Source organism: Notolabrus celidotus, chromosome 15 (assembly GCF_009762535.1).
Source record: "Notolabrus celidotus isolate fNotCel1 chromosome 15, fNotCel1.pri, whole genome shotgun sequence".
NCBI lineage: Eukaryota > Metazoa > Chordata > Actinopteri > Labriformes > Labridae > Notolabrus > Notolabrus celidotus.
Window position 1 is genome coordinate 21906633 of NC_048286.1, and position 19832 is coordinate 21926464.

At 41.1% G+C, this 19832-nt stretch overlaps 1 protein-coding gene across 3 annotated transcripts in view; it reads right to left on the reverse strand.

Annotated features, from left to right (window-relative positions):
• LOC117827342 (SPRY domain-containing SOCS box protein 4-like) overlaps nt 1-19832 on the reverse strand; it is an 89909-nt gene that overhangs the window by 42007 nt on the left and 28070 nt on the right. For 2 of the 3 annotated variants that reach the window (XM_034703899.1, XM_034703900.1), the window contains exon 2: nt 16392-16494. The gene's annotated coding sequence lies outside the window, so the exon portion shown is untranslated. Of the gene's footprint in view, nt 1-5280; nt 5915-16391; nt 16495-19832 lie in introns of those variants that run through there. The other variant, XM_034703901.1, reaches the window with a different exon arrangement.

The following is a 19832-nucleotide window of genomic DNA, read 5'->3' on the forward strand; positions in this document are numbered from 1 at the left end:
TAACTCACTCATGTTTTATTAAATGAATGTTAAAACTTTTTTTTAATGTACATTGGAAAGCCCTAAATATAAATACAATTGGTTTTTATGACATAGATTTTTGTTTATTTTATTTTAAATTTTAAATATTTTTTTTATTTTATGAAGTGATGTTGATAAATTAACACGACACCTCTTCTGTGACATGCTGCCCAGATTTTTATGCTGCATTTAGCTGGTTTGAAGGCATATATTGTCTAAAATAGACTTTAAAAAGGGTCAATTTGACCCGCAACATAAAAGGAGGGTTAAATCAAATAATTACAAAGATTATTAAGATACCTGAAAGGAATAGTGTGTGAGGGTATATTCACATCATACTCATTCTCCATTTGATATCTCTTTGTCTGATACAAGGCTCCTTCCAAAATGTCAAACTGTCCTTTTTAGAAGTATTTCTTCATTCCAAAGAAAAAAGTTGTCATGTCTGCCAAAGCTGAGCTCCATTTCAGCCAAAGTTAGAACACGACTTTCCCAAAGATCACTCAAGTATGAGGGACATTCCTCTGGAGAGACAGTCCACTAATTATTAAACATTTAATGAACTGCACTTAAGCATTTCATGCGTCCGTTCCTGTTTCACATGAGAAATTCAGCAGCTTCATCGTAAAATACTAAGTTTTCTTTTAATCTTAGGGAGTGAAAATCTGTAATAAAATGTGTCAGCAAAATTACTTATCTTTCAAGGGTCGGTGAACTCAAATTGCTCCAAGTCTTTCTAAATTCAGATTTAAGAGTAGAATCGGGAAGTGTGCTCATATTAAAAAGTCATATAATTTTTTAACATTACTACATGACTTACTTTAAATCACTCTGACCTTATTTGAACCTTTTCTATCACACTGAATAACATGACTTTGCCTCATTTCTGTGAAGACTGAAGTGAGAAACACCAAGCGGTTATTTCTTATTTCTTCCACTTTCCTTTCCTGAGAGGGCACTTTGGCACCATAGTGAATAAAAACAGAACTGACATGCAAACACAAACCTAGAGAAGAAAACAGACACCCACATTTATAATATAACTCTTCATAGCAACAGCTGTACCCACTATTAAACAAACTACCATTCGCTCTGCATTGCTGACATTCATTCCTACTGAGGAGATCCCTGAGTCTGAGGATGCCAGAAGTAGACATAAACTTTAGTGTCTGGCTGTTAACAGGATGTCAAAATACAGACAGGGACTTTGAACTTAACTTGCAGATGATGAGAAGCAGCGCTGTGCTCATGCGGACATTTCTGGACTCAATGGGCAGCTGTAGAAGGTGCATTGCTATATTTTTTTTATCATATTCGGTCTTTCCTTTCACAATTTTCCCCTCTTTTTCCTATATCTTTTCTCTGCTGTATTCTATATTTTCTTCTCCATTTGTCTCTGTCCCTGTCTCTCTGTCACACTGTACCACTAAATCCATAGAGACAACAGCAGAGCTGACACCCTCTCAATTGGTACAAATTATCTCAGGCCTGCCACCAAATGCCCCATCGTCCACCATGAGGCAATCAATGCAGAGCTCAGCACGCCGGAGGAGAGCAGGCTCTGCAAGTGCAAAACACCCAGCACAAACAAATTCACACACAGCTGCATTCGAGTGCACATGAACCCTGACAGGCACAAAACCCCCCATCTCACACTAACAGGGAATTGACTATGCATGGGATGTGGAAGAAATGACCTTCATCCCTGAGTTTAGAGAAATTCTCCCGATGCATCACTTTTACTGTATTCCCCAGGCCAAGTCTGAAAAGCAGTGTGTGTCCTCTTCCATCTTCAGTCATAGTCTGAGCTCTTCATAAAGCAACTCCCAGTCATCGTCTTCCTAATGAAGCATGTTCTCTCTCCCACACCATCCTCCTGTACTTGTGTTAGTCTGTTCTTCTCTGGAAATTCTAAAAAATCACTCCAAAAACTCCCACATCCTTTTTTTTTTTTAAAAATACCTACCTTGCATCATGGTGATCTAGGAATTGAAACTAAATAATTCCCCATAAATAAAATGTTGTGTGTTTAGACAGATTAAAAAACATAAAAAAACATAACCCACACTCTCTCTCTCTGCCTTGTCTTTGCCAGCTGTGACACCTTAGAAGGAATGATACCCTGAGGAAAGACTGCTAGTGCTACAGTGATTGAGCACTCTTTTACAGACACCTACGCAAAGCCTATTCATCTCTTTCTTACACACATATTAATACACGCACACACTCATATGTGCGCGCACACACACACATATGCACAGAAGGCCTTGGCGGTACCATCCATAAAGCTCTGGGGGATAGTGGTGGATTCAGGTGGCAGATTCACAACCCCAGCAGTAATGAAACTGAATCAAAGTCTGAATATGACGCACTGCTGCTGCTGCTGCCTCGCTCGTTTAACATCCAAACTGCTTGCTCAACAGTGTGATGAAACGAGCCACACCCACACGAGTCACACACACACTCACTAGCCAGGAATATTTTTTTCTTTCTTAAATTACTGTTATAAAGTAATTATTCTTTAAACAGAATTTCAGAGGAGATTTTAATTAATTTGCCAGGATGGTTTTAAACAGACACTTAAGATAGGGAGTCTGAGCAGCCAACACTTTTTGCAGAGCTAAATTAGTATTAACTAGTTTATAATACTATTATAATACTGTTTTATTATATGTAGTCAACAGGCAAGGCTAAAATGTATCAGTAGAAATTCCTGTAGTCTATTTTCAGTTTCATTTTTAGATTATTTTTTAATGCATTGAACTGTCTACAACCATGCCAGTAGCTCTGTGAGCCATCACCAACATTAGCATGATTTCTAACTTACAGTTGACACACAAAGTCGTGATAGTGTCACTTTCTTATACTTACTGAGCCATTTACTGTGAGATCTTTAACACTACTACGAGGCCTCGGCCTCTCTTCAGTATAATGCTAATACATGGGACTCTTCAGCCCCTTTCTCATGTAAAACTCCTGACATTTTCTAAATGCCCTTGGGACATTCAAGCCCTAATATTTCAAGAACTTGTTGTTGTCACATGCACCAGGAAAAATCTTTATCAGACAAACAATTCAAAATACTTTGTGTGGTAATAGCAAGGGAAGGGGGGAGGAGGGAGTGACTGGGTAATGGGAGCAGATGGAGGGGTAGAAGTTCTTGCATACTTGTGATTGTGTTTATATCACTGCACCAACAATGAAGATGTGTTCTCAATACAAAAACAACAGAATCAAACACCAACCAGGTGAGCAGTGAAGAGTAGAAACATAGACTATATAAACTATGGACGTAGGATCCGTGACGTCACCCATCTGTTTCTGAAGAGCTGTTTTGAGGCCAATCGGCGGCGGCCACATTGCTGCTGTCGAGCGATAGTGACGTAAAGAGGCGGGCTTTGAGCCTCCTAACCAACAGCTACAGTGTTCCCGCCTGTCAATCAAGTCAGCTGTGCCTCTCATTGGAAGAATTGTAATCTCAATATCTTCGAAATTGCCACGTTAGAAAAAAATTCACCTCCCGTACAGTGTGTGCCGATCGACAAATTAGCTATCCAGACTACACTCGTCTTTTGTACCAGGCTGTAAACATGTTTATTTCTGCTGTAAAGATCGGCTTTTTTGAATTGGTGTGTATGTGGTTTCCAGTACTTCCGGAGCCAGCCTCAAGCGGATCCTCGATGAACTGCAGCTTTTAGCACGTCAGCATTGGGATCATATTTTTAGACCGGAGGTTGCCGCTTGAGTGTGACGAGTCACTCCTTCATTAACCATGCTGACGATGCTGATATTTAGTGGATGATGTAACAATAGTGTTACCTTTGCTTAGTGTCTTAGCATGCCAGTTTTTACTTATGGGCACCTCACAAAAATTAAAAGAATGTCTTAACTGGTTTCAAAGAAAAATGTAAAAAAAACAGAAAGTAGGATGGGGATCATGACTGTCTTAATGACATTTCATGTGGATCCATCCAAAAGTTGTTGGGATATTTCAGTTAAATATCATATTTTACTCTGAGCTTACTATAGGAAAAGTAACTTGAAGATGTGAATTTAGGCTCTGGTAACTTGAGAGGAGATTTTCTCACAATCTACTGACCTTTTATAGGCAATGCATTCATCAATAAGCCAGACCATGATGGACAGAATATGGAAATAATTGTATAGCTTTGGCTCTGAGACACACACTCACACTCACAGATGCACTTGTCTCTCTTGCCATGGTGTTTCCCAAAATTTCTCACTGTACAAGTGAACAAGGCGTGCTGTGCCAAGACATTTGACAGAGAAAAGTACATCCCATCCACACACACCCACCAATGAGATTCTGAGAAACCAACTCTATGTACTCAGAATGGGACTAGTAAAAGGACGGGTGTTGAAAATAGTGCAGAAACAAGAGGGAATACTTCAATGGAGGGACTATAGTTACTATTACAAGGAAGCAGAGGCTGCAGTGGAGGAAAGCTGTAGCTGTATAGATTGGTTTAGAAAGAAAGGGAGCACAAACAATGGGAGAGAGAGGGAGAAACAGAGGTCAGCAGCTGACAAAACAAAGGATAAAGTCAGAAAGGAGAGCTGCTATCTCTCTATCCCAGGATGGACCACACAAATGCACCTTCCCACCCCAATGTAGAGACCAAACACACACACACAAACACACCCTGTGAGAAATGCTACCGCAGGCAACGCAGGGCAAGCTGTCAGATTAGAGGGGTGTTTGTAACATACAGACCAACAGTGTGTTTAAAAATAGAAAGCAGGATCTATCCTATTATTGTATGTGAGCGGGGGCAATCCCTAGTTTAGCTTATCCCACAACTCTCACTGCTCTATCTTACCCCCAACAAAAGCACACACACGCACATTAACACACACAGAGGGGTATCCCATCTGGCCAGCTGGGTCCTCGGGACCATTAAGAGAATTGAAGGCGACAGAGGATAAGAGAGGAAGGGGGAGAGAGGGAGGAGGAGACAGTGAGTGCACAGTAGCATCAACAGAAGAAAAGAAAAAAGGTTGGAAGGGTTAACAGCAGAAGAAAACTATTTGCTGATCTTCTTAAATGTAAAATGAACGAAAAACAACCCATACTTGCAGTTACTTTTAACTCCAGTTCTACATCTGTATGAACTGTCACACTTCATCACACTATATTTCATCCACAAATACACATACATTCCCCAAATAGCAACAATCCCTACACACACACTCCCCACGCTCCACATTGTAGTCAACACAACACATCAAGCTCCTTACAGTGAATCTCCAGTGGCTCTTCTGATGTCTCGCTGCGTGAAGCCCCTCAGCCCAAGTCCATGTTCAGATCTAGACAAAACACAGCAAAACTCCTCCAGCCAGCTGCCGGCAAAAAGAAAAGAAAACCCCGAGCACACAGGAGGAAGAAGAATAAGAGAGAAGCAGCCGGTGAGTGTGTCTGTGAGAGAAAGAGAAAGAGAAATGCCTCCCTCTTTCCTCAGAGTGCTGCCCACCTCTGCCTCCTCCCTTGTTCCCTCCCTCTTTTTTCCCTTCCCCGGAGCTTATCTGTCCTGAGGCTATCACTTCTCTTCTTCCCCCCAAACACACTCACGCTCCAACTCCAAAGAGTGTTTCCAAGGCAGCACCGTCACTACAGACTTTGAGCCACACTCCTGTCTCAGTTCCACTTCAGCCTTTTTTGAGAGAGCGAGAGAGAGAGAGAGAGAAAGAGAGAGAGAGAGAGAGAGAGAGAGAGAGAGAGAGAGAGAGAGAGAGAGAGAGAGAGAGACAGAGAGAGAGACAGAGAGACAGAGAGAGACAGACAGAGGAGACAGAGAGAGAGACAGAGGGAGAGAGAGAGAGAGAGAGAGAGAGAGACATGAAACACTGAAAGCCGATCCCCTCTGATCTCATCAAGCAAAGTTACCAACAGCAACCAGGCAGGCAGCTAAGAGAAACACCCGCCTCACCTCCCTCCCTCCCCATCCTGACTCCCCCCTTACTTACAAAGAGCTCACACCGAGCCAACCAACCACACTAACACCCACCTTGGCACACACAAACACACGTTTACGAACACACACACACACACCTACACGTGCCACAAACACAGCACGGGTGTAGCATGTGCACGTTTAAGGGATCAAGAGGAAACATGTCAGCCAAGTCAGGATTGACCCAAGTTTATGTGAGGTGAAGTATTTGGAGTAAAGACAAAACCAGTTAAAGAAGGACATCTTTATAAAGAAAATTCTCTCTTTTAAAATGTTAGAAACTTGTTGCACAAAGGGTTCATTTTTCCTGTTTTACATTTGTGCTTTAAACACATCACATGCCCGACTGTCTGGGTGATGATCTGCTCTGTTTTGTTCTCTGTTCTGTCCTGTCGTCATCTTGCGTTCCTGCCCACATTACTGCATAACTTGGCTCTGAGGTGGTGTGATGACTAAGTTCATTTAACAGCCTTTTCCAACATCCACTCTTCATCAGTCATTCACAAAGTCTGGGAAGTGAGGACAGAGTTTGGAAAAGCAAAAGTCTAAGACAAATTGCTCCAGTGTGAACCATATGGACACTGTCTTTTTCTTGTCATCTCTTTGTGGTGTTAAAAAAAACATCACGCCAACATGCTCATGCCCTTACCCTGGCATAAACATTTAAACCCATGCAGAGGTATTCCTTTGTGAGTGTGCATGTGCACACTTGCTTTCTTTCTATTCATACAGACATGTAAAGTGGAAAGGCAGACCACAGTGTTCGCAGTCATGCAGGACTGAGGCCCAGCCAGCTCACTTCCTGTATAGACTTCCTTTTCCCAGGGCTGCAGCGACCACCGGGGAACCAAACTCCCCACAACACCACCACTCCCCACTATATATGGTTACCTTATCATTACATTACGTCTGCAGAGGCGTTCAAGTGCAATGTACAGACAGAAAGAAAACTGTGAACTAAGGTTTAGTCTGAATTCTGGTCTCAGGCATTACAACTTACAAAAAAGTGCATTTAATAAGGTGCTAGAGGAATGAAAGGAAATACAGCTGTCCATCCAACACACATAAGAATACCAAAATACACACGACATTTAAAGTAGTTAGGAGGTTATATGCTCATTGTCTCTCTAGTGATGGATTCCAATAATGTATAACTTCATGCAGGACAAATGTTGATTGCACCTGCATGCAATTCAAATTAGGGCTGCACGATATTAGGAAAACATGCAATATGTGATAACGTTGTTGAATATTGCAATGACGATATGACTTGCGATAAATAAAGAAATACTTAAGTATTGCTTCTATTTCTAAAGATTAGACGCACAGCAGGGGGAAATTACGAATTCTTAATGTCCGACAATCCGCCACTAAAGTTTTTGTCTCGTCATCGTCAACAAAAACTTATCGGTGATGCAGTTTAGCTCGTCATAGTCTCGTTTTCGTCATGAAAAAATAAGTCGTTGACGAACATTTATCATAGGGGGCGGGCATATAGGGCAGTAGGGCTCCATCTGATTGGCCAAATACGTTGTCATGCAGAGAGTGAATGCATGGAGCACAGAGTACAATTATTGCAGTTCAAGCAGTCTTTTGCATTATCTATATCGCTTATGTTGATATGGACCTATGGTCATGAGCTGTGGGCCATGACCAAAAGGATAAGATTGCGGTTACAAGCGGATGAAATGAGTTTTCTGCGAAAGGTGTCTGGGCTCAGCCTTAGAGAGAGGGTCAGGAGCTCGGACATCCGGAGGGAGCTCGGAGTAGAGCCGCTGCTCCTCCGTGTCGAAAGGAGTCAGCTGAGGTGGTTCGGGCATCTGATAAGGATGCCTCCCGGCAACTCCCTTTAGAGGAGTTCCGGGCACGTCCAACTGGGAGAAGGCCCTGGGGTAGACCCAGAATGCGGTGGAGGGATTATATCTCCTGCCTGGTCTGGGATCGTCTAGTGATTCCCCAGGAGGAGCTGGAAAGTGTTGCTGGGGAGAGATATGTCTGGGTCAATTTGCTTGGACTGCTGCCCCCCGCGACCCGACCCCGGATAAGCGGAAGAAAATGAATGGGTGGCTTATGTTGATATCGCGATGACGGTGAATATTAGATATATTGTGCAGCACCAATTCAAATGTACAAGTGCTTGAAGACTTGTAACCCCATGTAAACCTCAGCCAGGAAGCTAATTTGCATGCTTCTAAATATTTCTAATTTTTGCTGTGACTATTATTCACTTGTCAGGCACTTGTCGCTGCACTTTCAGCACTCTCTGATGAAAATAGTTCAGCTTTGTAACGCCATCTTGACCAGAGACCAATCAGATTCAAGAAGGGGGAAGGTCTTTAGATATACTTTGTTGGAGGTCCGTATGAAGGAGGAGGAACCACACTTGTTTTCAAGGCACACTTACCAGGTCTACAGCCACTAAAGGCCTTTTTCCACTGCAGGAACTTTATCCCTGAACTAGGGACTTTACCCCTGAACTACTTGCATTTCGACCGGAGGAACCAGGGGTAGTACTTTTCAAAGGTCCTGGGACTTTTGGTTGAATGTTACGGTGTTTGTGGAGTTTACACAGTTGTTGAAACACAGAGGGAGTTCCTGGGAATGCATACTAGTTTAGTTTTTTATTAACATTTCAATATAGTATTTCATATAATTTTCTCCCTACTTCACTGGCCTGATTTGCACAATCTACCTGGAACTTCAGCCCACGGTGGGGGCACAGGAAACTTTTAGTCCTGGGGAAAGTAGTTCTGGGGGCTAAAAGACCCCGATACTCTTGGTCGAAATGCACCTTAATGCTACAATACAATTTCTATCAATTGGTTTTATGTTTGCTTTTTTAAGTGTTACTGAAAGTTGGCGAATATGAAGCATACAGAGCACTTTAATACAGACTCAACGGTTACTACAGAAGGAAGCTGAAGTGCTGTGGACAACTTTCGTAACCTGGCAACAGTAGACGCAATTAAGGCGCTCTGAAATCAAAGTCATCGGTAATGCCAGCGCAAAAAAAAAAACAGCGTTAAAGAACACAGCCCCCTTAAATATGTTAAAAATGTAAGGTCATGTTATATTAAAAGACTTATAACTGTACTTTTGAACTCACAGAGGTGTTATTATTCTACACAAATGTTCACACACACTTATGAAGTTGAACACACGCACACACTTAAAAGTGCACATGTCAAACCCAGTGAATCGGCTTCATTCAGTCTAAGAGTCGGAAAATAGGAAATGTGCAGATCTGTCCAAACACACACAGGTCACTACGGATCACCTGAAGCAGACGTACAGGGGAGACACTTTACCTTTGCCCCACATACACACACACGCAGAGTTCATACATGTGCACACACCAAGCTCAACCTCCTAACTGTGCCGCAGTTTTTTCTAGCCAGCAGCCGATGTAGGTCACTGGTTTTGAATGTAAGCAGTCACTGTAGGCTTAACATAATACACACAGGTAAGGAGAAGGAGGAGGAGGAGGAGGAGGAGGAGGAAGGGGCTTTGCAGTGAGGTCAAAGAGCTGTCGAAGAATCTGTGGCTGCAAAAATCACACTGAGACACCAGGTTCAGTATTTTAGGAGTTTGGGAAAATTATTGAGATGATTTTTGCCAGTATGAAATAAATATTCATACAAGATTTGCTCATTATTAGTGTTAAAGACGCCTGTGTGCCCATAAAAATGCATTTAAATTCATGGTAATTGTTGTTTGGCTTAATTGCTTTAATCCCATTGGTTCTAGTTTTTAATCCTGTTTGCTGTAGGAGTGCGTAAACTGTTCCAAAAGGCCAATTAAGTGCTCACCAGGAGACGACACCTGGCGATGGCACACTGATATTAAAAGAGCATCTGAGTGTATGAGGGCAAGTCATTATTTGACTGCTGCTGATTTATTCTTTAATTTACAATTAAAATACAAATCCATAAAGTCAGCCCCCTAATTCTAACGGATAAGAGGCTTTACCGGGCTTTGGTTTTTAGAGGCTTTGCTTCAAACCAGTGATCACAAAAATTAAAGTGTTGTCCCTTTTAAATTGTAATTGTGAATGTCCTTAGGTGGCACATTTCCTCCACATGATGTGACAAGCATGCTGGGTTTCGGTTAGTTTTGCTAATTTTTCTGTTCTGTTTTCTTCATCTTAGTTTAAGAGTCCATGTATTATTGTGAGTGAAAGTGATTCTGTTCATTTTCAAGTCTTTTTTCTGACTAACAAAGGGACTCAAACTGACTCCTGTCATCCTGAAAAGACAAACCAAAGATACAGTTTGACACTAAAGCTTCAAACTGAAGCTTCATCCCCCATCTTCTCTGCTGGACCCTGCTGTAAATTGCCCCCTGATTTTCTGCCTCAAGGCACATTCACACTTAAGGGACCCCATGGGGTTCGTAGTGTGTGTGCGTGTGCGTGTGCCTGTGTCCGTGTGTGTGTGTGTGTGTGTGTGTGTGTGTGTGTGTGTGTGTGTGTGTGTGTGTGATAGAGAGGGAGAGAGAGAGTTAATCTGCAAGACAATGGGGGCCTGTCCTGGCCACACACAAAATTAGGGCTAGGGGCCTCACAGCTGAGCAGCTTACGGACAATAGAAACTGAAGGTGTGTGTTTGGGTGTGTGCATGTGTGTGCGTGTGTGTGTGTGTGTGTGTGCGTGTGTCCGTGTCCGTGTGTCCCTGTGTCCGTGTGTCCCTGTGTCCGTGTGTCCCTGTGTCCGTGTGTCCCTGTGTCCGTGTGTCCCTGTGTCCGTGTGTCCGTGTGTGTGTGTGTGTGTGTGTGTGTGGATGAGCCCGCTGCCCTCTGCCAACACACGTGTCAAACACAAAGCCATCCAACTGTCCATACAGCCCAGGGGAGAAAGACTGAGGGAGAAGGGATAGAGAGATGGATGGAGGGAGGAGAACAGGGGAGCAGAAGGGAGGATGTGGGAGGAACAAGGGTCTGAATCGTGCAGCCTCGGGGTGAAAGGTGAGGACAGTGTGGGAGTGAAAGAGGAGGAGGGTTAAAAAAAAGAGAGAGAAACTGTAGAGGGTAGAATTACTCTATGCAGATGGTTGAGAGAAAGAGCGACAGGGGCACAGCCTCTTTTCGAGGCCATTTACACTGCAAAGTATTCAATAGAAAATGGTTCTTCTACACTGAAACAGCATTTGGTTGGCTGAAAATTCAAACCTATGAAGATGATTCAAGTGTGCGTTTGCAATGCTGAAATTGGACTTGGTAACTTTAAAAGTAGATCTTGGTTCAAAGTTTGATGGGCACCCCTGACGTTGCTAAACAGACTTAATAACACACTACAAAATGTATGAGGTAATAAGATCCTACTCTGTTATAAAGCCGTATAGTTTTATCATTATTACTGTCCTATATTATTCATTACTGTAAAAGCAAACATTACACTACTTAAGCAAAGAGGCACCAGCTGTCGCAGGTGTAGTAACTTGGGATTGTGCATGGGAGCCAGTGGTGCTAATTCAAGCTCTGCCTTTTATATATCATTATACTGTAAGGGGTGTGGTTATGCTAAGAGGCTCCAGTGCATCATCATGCTTCCCTTTCAATCCTGCCAAAATATCCAGAATTTGAAAATAATGAAAAACAGTCTAATTGCACGGTGGAAGTGCAATGCAAATTTACAAAGGATGAAACACTTTTACAAAGTTGGAGACAAATTTACATTTTGGAGAACATTTTTTACATTTTATAAAACCAAATGACATTAGAAAAACACTTTTACCAAGGCCGAAAATTATTTACATTTAAGACAACAAATTTACATTATTAGTATTACTAACTGTTGAACTGTATGTACTTATACTTATGTATGTTCTATGTCTACTTGTATTGTCTACTAATATCTATAATAAGACGGTCTCTAATGGACAACTACCTTAGGAAGCTGGGAGGTTGGGGGTTGGCAGGGTAAATGGGGATTTATTTTTCTATTGTCTTGTTTTTCTGTTTAATTGGGGATTTTTTGTTCTATTCTATGCAGATACTCTGATTTATTCTTACTCTTGTGTGACATGTTTTTGTGCTGTCTGCAAAAATTTAATTTGCAGACAGCAAATTTGGAGAAAAAAAAAGAAAACAAATTTACAAAATCAGAAACACTTTTACAAACAATGAAACAATTTTACAAGCGACAGAACATTTTTTCCATTCTAGAAACAAAATTACAAACGGCAGATTCCTACGGAAAGGGAATGTACCAATGATTTTCAAAATAAAAGACGTCTGTAATATGAAAATGTGCAACAGCAAGGGAATATTATATATTTGACATCAACAAACCTGTTTCCACTTAAATATTTTGATTCAGACCGATAAGAGAATACCTCAAAATGTGTTCCTGCCAATCACAGCTATATCTTATTTGGAATTTCAAAATAAAAATAATTGGAAATTTAGCATATATATTTATGTAAGTGCATTTCGAATCCCAGCCACCGTGTAACTGTATAACTTTGAAATTCATTAGCTTAATGGTCTTGTACTTTTTACACGTTTTCATCAACCACTGTCTATCACATGCAACTATTTACAACCAAATCTTGAACCTCCCTTTACACACAAGTTTGTGTGATTGGTAGAAACAAAAAGGTAGATAAACGCTCTTCTTTGTGTATGTGACACCACACTGACTTTGGGTCACCCCTGCCCCAATTGGGCCACCTGTGTCAAAAAACTCTGGACATGCCCCTTGGTAGTATGCAGACATTGGGTTACTTTCATAAAATGACAGATATTATCTGTCTTTCAATCCTCAAGCTAAGGAAATCATGACTTTGACTCTTATTTTTTACACTGGACCCCACTTCTCGCCCCATGAGAGCCTCTTTCAGGAACAATGGCTGCTGAAACGTCCTCATATCAGAGAACTGTCCTTATTCACCCGAGGACATCGATAACCTGACAACATTCAGCCCAGATTCTTTGTGACTACAAAAGGCTCACTGATACATACACGCACTCTTCTCCTTGGGCCTCTTACAAAACACACACACATCAATACAGATGCTGGCCATCTGAGTACAGCAGGTATGCATTAATTCAGCCAGGCTGCACAATCAATGACGGTAAATGGAGGCAGCAGGAGGGATGGATAGCTTTCATTTCCCACTCTCTCTTTGTCTCTGCTTCTCGCTCTCCTTCTCTCTCCATCCCTCAATTAAAACACAACCTTTCCATGTCTTGTTTCATTACAGGAAAGCTTTCTGGGTGAGTCACATTCTCACTTTGTGCGGCACAAAGCACACATGCTGTGTTCCCTTCTCTTTAAGGCTCTTCAGTTACACCTTCACTGGGTATCATGTCTGCCCCTTGCTTTTTGTACAACACACGACTTCAGTAACGTAGACACATCTAAAAGCCTCGAGTTCAATGTGCCAACTTCTCCATCTGTTCTACTATTGTCTGACTGATTCTCTGAAGCCTGTAGTTTAACTTTTATACTGCTTTTTTACTACCCCCTTTAAGGCAGCTGTTTTGATCACATTACACCAGCTTGTATTTCACAATTTTTGAGCGTGTCAGTAAATTAGAGTTCTCAAAACTAACTCATGACAATCATGTGTCAGGATTTCATGTTTATATTACATCTGCATTTAAAAAAATCTTGTTTCCAATTTATTTCAGTTTAAATTTAGTCTCTTCTTTGCTCTTTTTATGCTTCACCTCCTTCCACCTTGGCCCCCTTTGACCACCCTCCAGTCCTTCATCTCTCTCCACCTCTTCTCCTCCTTTTCTCTTTGCTTCACATTTCTATTGTTTCTGCTCATCCATCCATCAATCCAGCACCTCCCTCGCCACTCCACTCCTCCCACAATTTTTTCCAATGCCAACCCTTCCTCCTGTCTCTCCTCTCCCCCTCTCTCTGGCCCTCCTCCTCCCTTCCTCCAACATCTGCTAGTCTGCGCCTGTCACTGCTGACCTCTTGCTGCCACGTGCCAAGTCCCTCCTTTAGTGTCCCACAGAGACCCTATATCTTTAACACACACACACACACGCACACACACGCACACACACACACACACACACACACACACTCACTCACACATGGACAGCTTGTGCTAGGTGGCTGTCCCTTACACACAGATGGGGAGAAAAACATATAAATTTAACCTCTGATTGCAGACTCCCATTACATTGCTGTATAATTTGTCAATTAAATGTCTTATAAAAGAGCAAATCCTTTAATCAAGGGGGCCTGGACAACATGTGCACAGAATCCCAACAGATTTGAGGTCATCACTCGGAGGCATTGATTACATCACAGACACATCAGCTGTGACACAGCTATTTAGGTTTCAGGTAGACATTGTGCTAGACCCCCTAGCGTATTTTGTGCAAAATTAAATGAACAATATATGGAAATTCTCAATTCAGACACATTACGCTGCTGACATTTTCTATAGCCTTGGCCTGTGCAGATGCGATCTGGCTGGTGGAGCCATGATGGGACTTACCCCAGAACCTTTCTGCTAACCAAAACACACCTTTAACTTGCTGATAAAAGGATCTCTCAGGTTGGTACAATCTACAGCAGAACAGATTATAGTGTTGAGTTGAAGAGGATTCTCATGTTTATGCAGAGTTCAATGACACTTGTGTTACTGTTTGTTACATTTTCTCTCACTTAGGGGTGGGAATCGAAAACCAGATCCGACTTAGAGCCGCTTCCAATTGATCAGTTCCATCGGAATTGTACATCTCAAATGTTATCGATTCTTCTTAACGACTCATTTCCCACACACTCTGCGACGCAGAACCCTCAAATATGCTGAAACATTTGTTGACTCCACCTCGAAGCTTGGGGTTCGCATTGGGCTGAAGTGGAGAAGGGTTCCATGTGAACATGTTCATGTCAGGGAGGCAAACCTCCGCCTACCTCTCCCCTTTCAGAGTCGGAGTCAGAGTTGCTGTGACAAAAAGCATGTTTGAGGAAAATGTATTTGACATTTTCTAGTTGTACCCATGCACCATCTATTTTAATGGAGGTGGTGGGCTTTTTTTAATGCAGTCAGTCACCAGGGGGAGCTCTAAAAGTTTTTGACTTCACGTCAGCGGAGGTGTTGCACCCTTGATGTTTTTAAATATAGTCTTTAATTTCAAGGAGTTCTGAAACTGTATTATTTCTTATGGCCACCAGGAGGCTACTTCAGTTGCTGCACATGGAAGTCTGCATATAAATCTATCCATCTTCTCATTTTAATATTACCTTAATAAATATTTTTCTGATGATTTCAGAGACAGATATTTGCTATTCGGCTTTTTCACTGTAGAATGCACTCTTTCGCAATTTTACTTATAATTTCATTGCAAAGCAGAACATGCTTTGGATGTGGCTTGCAATTGACTGGTTGCAAACTTGTTATCATATAAGCCAAATTGGAAGTGTAGCAATGCACCAACACCCTCTCATCCAAATATGGTCACTTCTGGCTCTAATATAATTGGATGGTGATGCCCAAAATGTAGTTGGTAGTCCAGATGGCACTTAGTTACATCACTGTTGCAGCATCCCTTTTTTTTAAATTAAAATGCTAATGCTGAAGCAGTTGACTAAGTGTGTGTATCAGTACCAAATCTGTTTTGCTGGTCAACCTGCATGGCCAGAGGTTTTAAAGTGTCACCTGAAAGTTGCATTATAATTCAGCTTCTGCTCGAGCTGCAGCAGTAGTAACATTATTGCCTTATTGCAATATACAGCAGTTTACCGCAGGGATAAAATTGCTTCTTACACACTGCAATCTCTCCCTGATATGCTGTGCTGCACTACTTTTTATTGTATATATGAGCATTTCATACCAAGTGAATTGAGCTCATCTTTCATTCTGCTTCAACATGCTGCAGAAAATAGGATCCTACAAACCACTGAGGCGCTTCTGTTTTTATCTGAACCTCATACATTATGTTTGTGATTGAAGCCTGCATTGCACATAGATGAAGCTATTGTGAAATCTGTACAACATTTTTGCAAGAGAACTTTTCTACGGAATCAACCACTGTTTCCAAAACAAGAGTCAGGTCAGGGTCAAGCAGACACAACATCAGATTAAGCAAGAGACAGAGGTAATCATTGGAGACTGATACATTTTATCCCCACACACACCCACACCCACACACACACACACACACACACACACACACACACACACACACACACACACACACACACACACACACACACACACACACACACAAGCTACTGGACAGACAGGGAAAAAGCATGATTTACTTTTATCTCTTGTTGTGAGAGATATGAACAAAATGCGACCATACAGTCAAGTAAACTGATGCTGATGTTCGCCGCTGGGTCTAGAAAGTATCCAGCTGTTTGACTATGAACTTTTTGAAATGATGTCATGGACTGCAATCCAACATGTCCACATGGTACCTTACCCAGAGTTCAGTCTACGGAGACATGACTTTATCCTGTGAGTGTGTCTGTCCGGGCAAGAGGCGAAGGTGAAAGGTCAGACAAATGTGCAAGCCTCAGGGTTTCCTGTCAATAGAGCAAACACAAAGATAGGGAGTCATCAGGATTGCAATTAGTCAAAAGACAAGCATATGAAGACACACAAAGAGGCCTGTACTGACACTACACACAAAACCTTTATTTTCCTTGATGCCTTTTCACTATTTTTTGTGGTTCTGTGTACTCACAAACCATGTTGATGTGGGTCATTAAATCTGTCAGCAAAAGCAGCTCTGAAAGGTCCCATCAGCCTACAGTTTCACATTTTCTATTTACCGCTTGTCTTGTTGAGCAAAGGGACCTCTTACAAAACGTGATATTAGTCTTGTCACACTCTGTGACATGCAGTCTGTTGTGTTGTCAAACTGTGTGACGGCAATGCTGCCAAGGCCCGGAGAGAGGTCTTTTCTCCCCGCCAGGCTTGATGTGTGTGTTATTTTCATCTGTCACCCTCACCGAGTTAACATTTCTTTGTGTTTATGCATAACTCAGAAAAAAGAGCGGTCTAAAGCATGTCATAATAATTCACAATTTGTCCCGATGATTCAAGGATGGAGTGCCTGCAGCACAGCTCTCTCTGTGAAAGTGAACAGCTGAGGGCTGAAAGCTGTCTTTGCTTCTCATGCAGTTTCAAATAATCAGACATTTTTAATAGTTAAAAGAAATAAAAACAATATTTGAAAGCTGTTGACGTTTGAAATGAAAAAAGCACAGTGATTTTATTTTCCTTTCCAGCAGAGAACCTCTCAATACATTCTCATACTTTTTTTCGTACATGTGTGTCGGTGTGTGTGTAACCCTGAGGTGTAACATCTAAAAAATAAATAGGGGTGAGTATTGCAAAGAACCTCACGCTACAATCACATCACGATACTTGGGTCACGATACGATAGTAGCACGATATCACAGTATTTACACAGTAAACTAAGAAAAAATAAGGATGGTGTATTTGTAAATCACACAATATTATTCAAAATTGAAAGGACAAATTAAGTCGAAAATATTTGATTGAAAACAACTTTTCCACTTTATTGTTTTTGAAACACTGAAGTTGTATTTAAGTTCCAACTAGGCTAAAATGTGAATTTTTATTATTACAAAAATATCAATATTAAGAGTTTAAATATCAATATCATATTGGAGGTCAAAGTATCGCGATATATTGCTGTATCGATATTTTTTCACACCTCTAATAAAAAGCTGCTTACTTTCTTGAATATATTTCATCTCACTTGTTTACACCCATATTTGCTAGCTTCCAGTCTTGTTGTTGTTGTGGTGGTGGTGGTGGTGGTGGTGGTTACTCCCTTTGATGCACATTGCTTTGTTTGTCAGTTGGTGCATCATTGCCACCATCTGTTAATCAGCATTATGGGCTTTAGTGTGGAGCCTATGTGGCGTAACATTGCTCAGCAGCAATAGTAGTGGCCATGAACTCATAAGGGTACCTTCAATGTTCAGTTGTATTTCAAGAAGCATTAAGGGTTAATATAGATGATTAACCCACATTAAGTCGGAGATTTTTTATTTTTTTTACATGTCAAAGGTAATTATATTAGGTTTCTTGGGTTATTACTAACCATTATTTTTTTCATAAGAAAATCAAGACTTGATCCAGACTTGACTGATTCTCTGATTCTTCTTTGAATGCTTAGACTCATATCAAGGTTTGGTGACTCGACTACAACACTGAAGTAAACGTTATTTAATAGGGCATGATAGAAGGATAAGAAAGATGGTCAAACAGGGAAGTATTTAAGTACTTTACAGTTTCAGTCAAAATAATTTTAAGTGTAAGTCATTATCTTATATATACACAACTTGATTAAAAAAATAAAGGATATCAGCAGCCTCACACAGAGACATCCTGTGAACAACAGCAGGACAGACCAGAGCAGGTTAAAGTGACACTTGAAAAGACAGACAGGTCAGAGTGGACCAGAGGAGTATCGAGGAGAGCTGAGTGATATCAAGCAGCACTCACACACAGCTGGAAGTTTCTCCACCCGCAGCAACTTAGCAGCTAATAGCAGCTCAATTTCCTGCAGACAGACCGGGAGGGACCACCAGCCTGTTACAATAATCTACTTTACTGTGAGATTAGCAGTGCACTGCAGGTGTCAATCTCTGTCCTTCAGTCAGTCCATCCAGATCTGTCTCAACCTGCCATACTCTTTAAAACTCATTCACAGACTCCTGCTTCTAAGTTGTGTACATTCACAAATACAGTATGAGTTGAAAGTCTGGACGCACCTTCTCATTCAATGTTTTTGATTTATTTTGATTATTTTCAACATTGTAGATGAATCAGAATCAGAATCAGAATCAGACATACTTTATTTATCCAGGGGGAAAATTCAGTTGTTACAGAATGCTCTTATACACATTATGAAAAAGTCTAAATATTAATAGAAAGAAGGAATAAAATAAGATATAAATATGAATGAAATAATATAAATTGGATTAACAATAAGTATATACAGAAACGAAGAATAGTTACAGTTTGCGTACAAAAGCACTGGGAATGAAGGTATTATTTACTGGATGTTGAAGTGGCAGGGATATTGCACAGTGTATTGCACGTTATTGCACAGAGTACAGAATATAGTTCAGTGATCAGAGGGAGGAGTTCTGCAGTCTGATGGCCACAGGCAGGAATGACTTCCTGTGACGTGCTGTGGTGCATTTAGGGGGCATCGGTCTTGCGCTGAATGTGCTCCTGTGATTCACCAGCACATTGCAGAGAGGGTGGTGTAATACCAAAGACATCAAAACTATGAAATAATCTGGTTTTGCTATAATATGGATTACAACAGTAGTCAAATAGCGCTCTCCATTGTGTACTAACCCTACCTCTGAACAACACAACTGATGGTCTCAAACACATTAGGAAGGCAAGTATAATTCCACAAATGACCACTTGAAAAGGCAATTCAAACCATTCCAAGAGACTACCTCATGAAGCAGACTGAGAGAATGCCAAGCGTGCACAAAGCTGCCATCAAGGCAAAAGGGGGATACTTTTGAAATCTAAAAATTCTGGTTTGTTTAACACTTTTTTGTTAATTAAATAACTACATATGTATTCTAGTTGTGATACCTTCATTATCAATCTACTATGTTGACAATAATTAGAATAAATAAAAACCATTGAATGAGAAGGTGTAGTGGATGGCCTTTGTTGCAATTACACAGAGAAGAATCCATAATCTGAATTTCCCTTCGGGATTAATAAAGTACATTATATTCTATAAATGGTGCGAATCTACCATTGTCACGCTGCAATCTCAATTACTCCATCTCATTCTGATCCTCTCCTAATTTCAAGATCCATAATATGCTGTAAAAAGCACTTGCTACAAAAA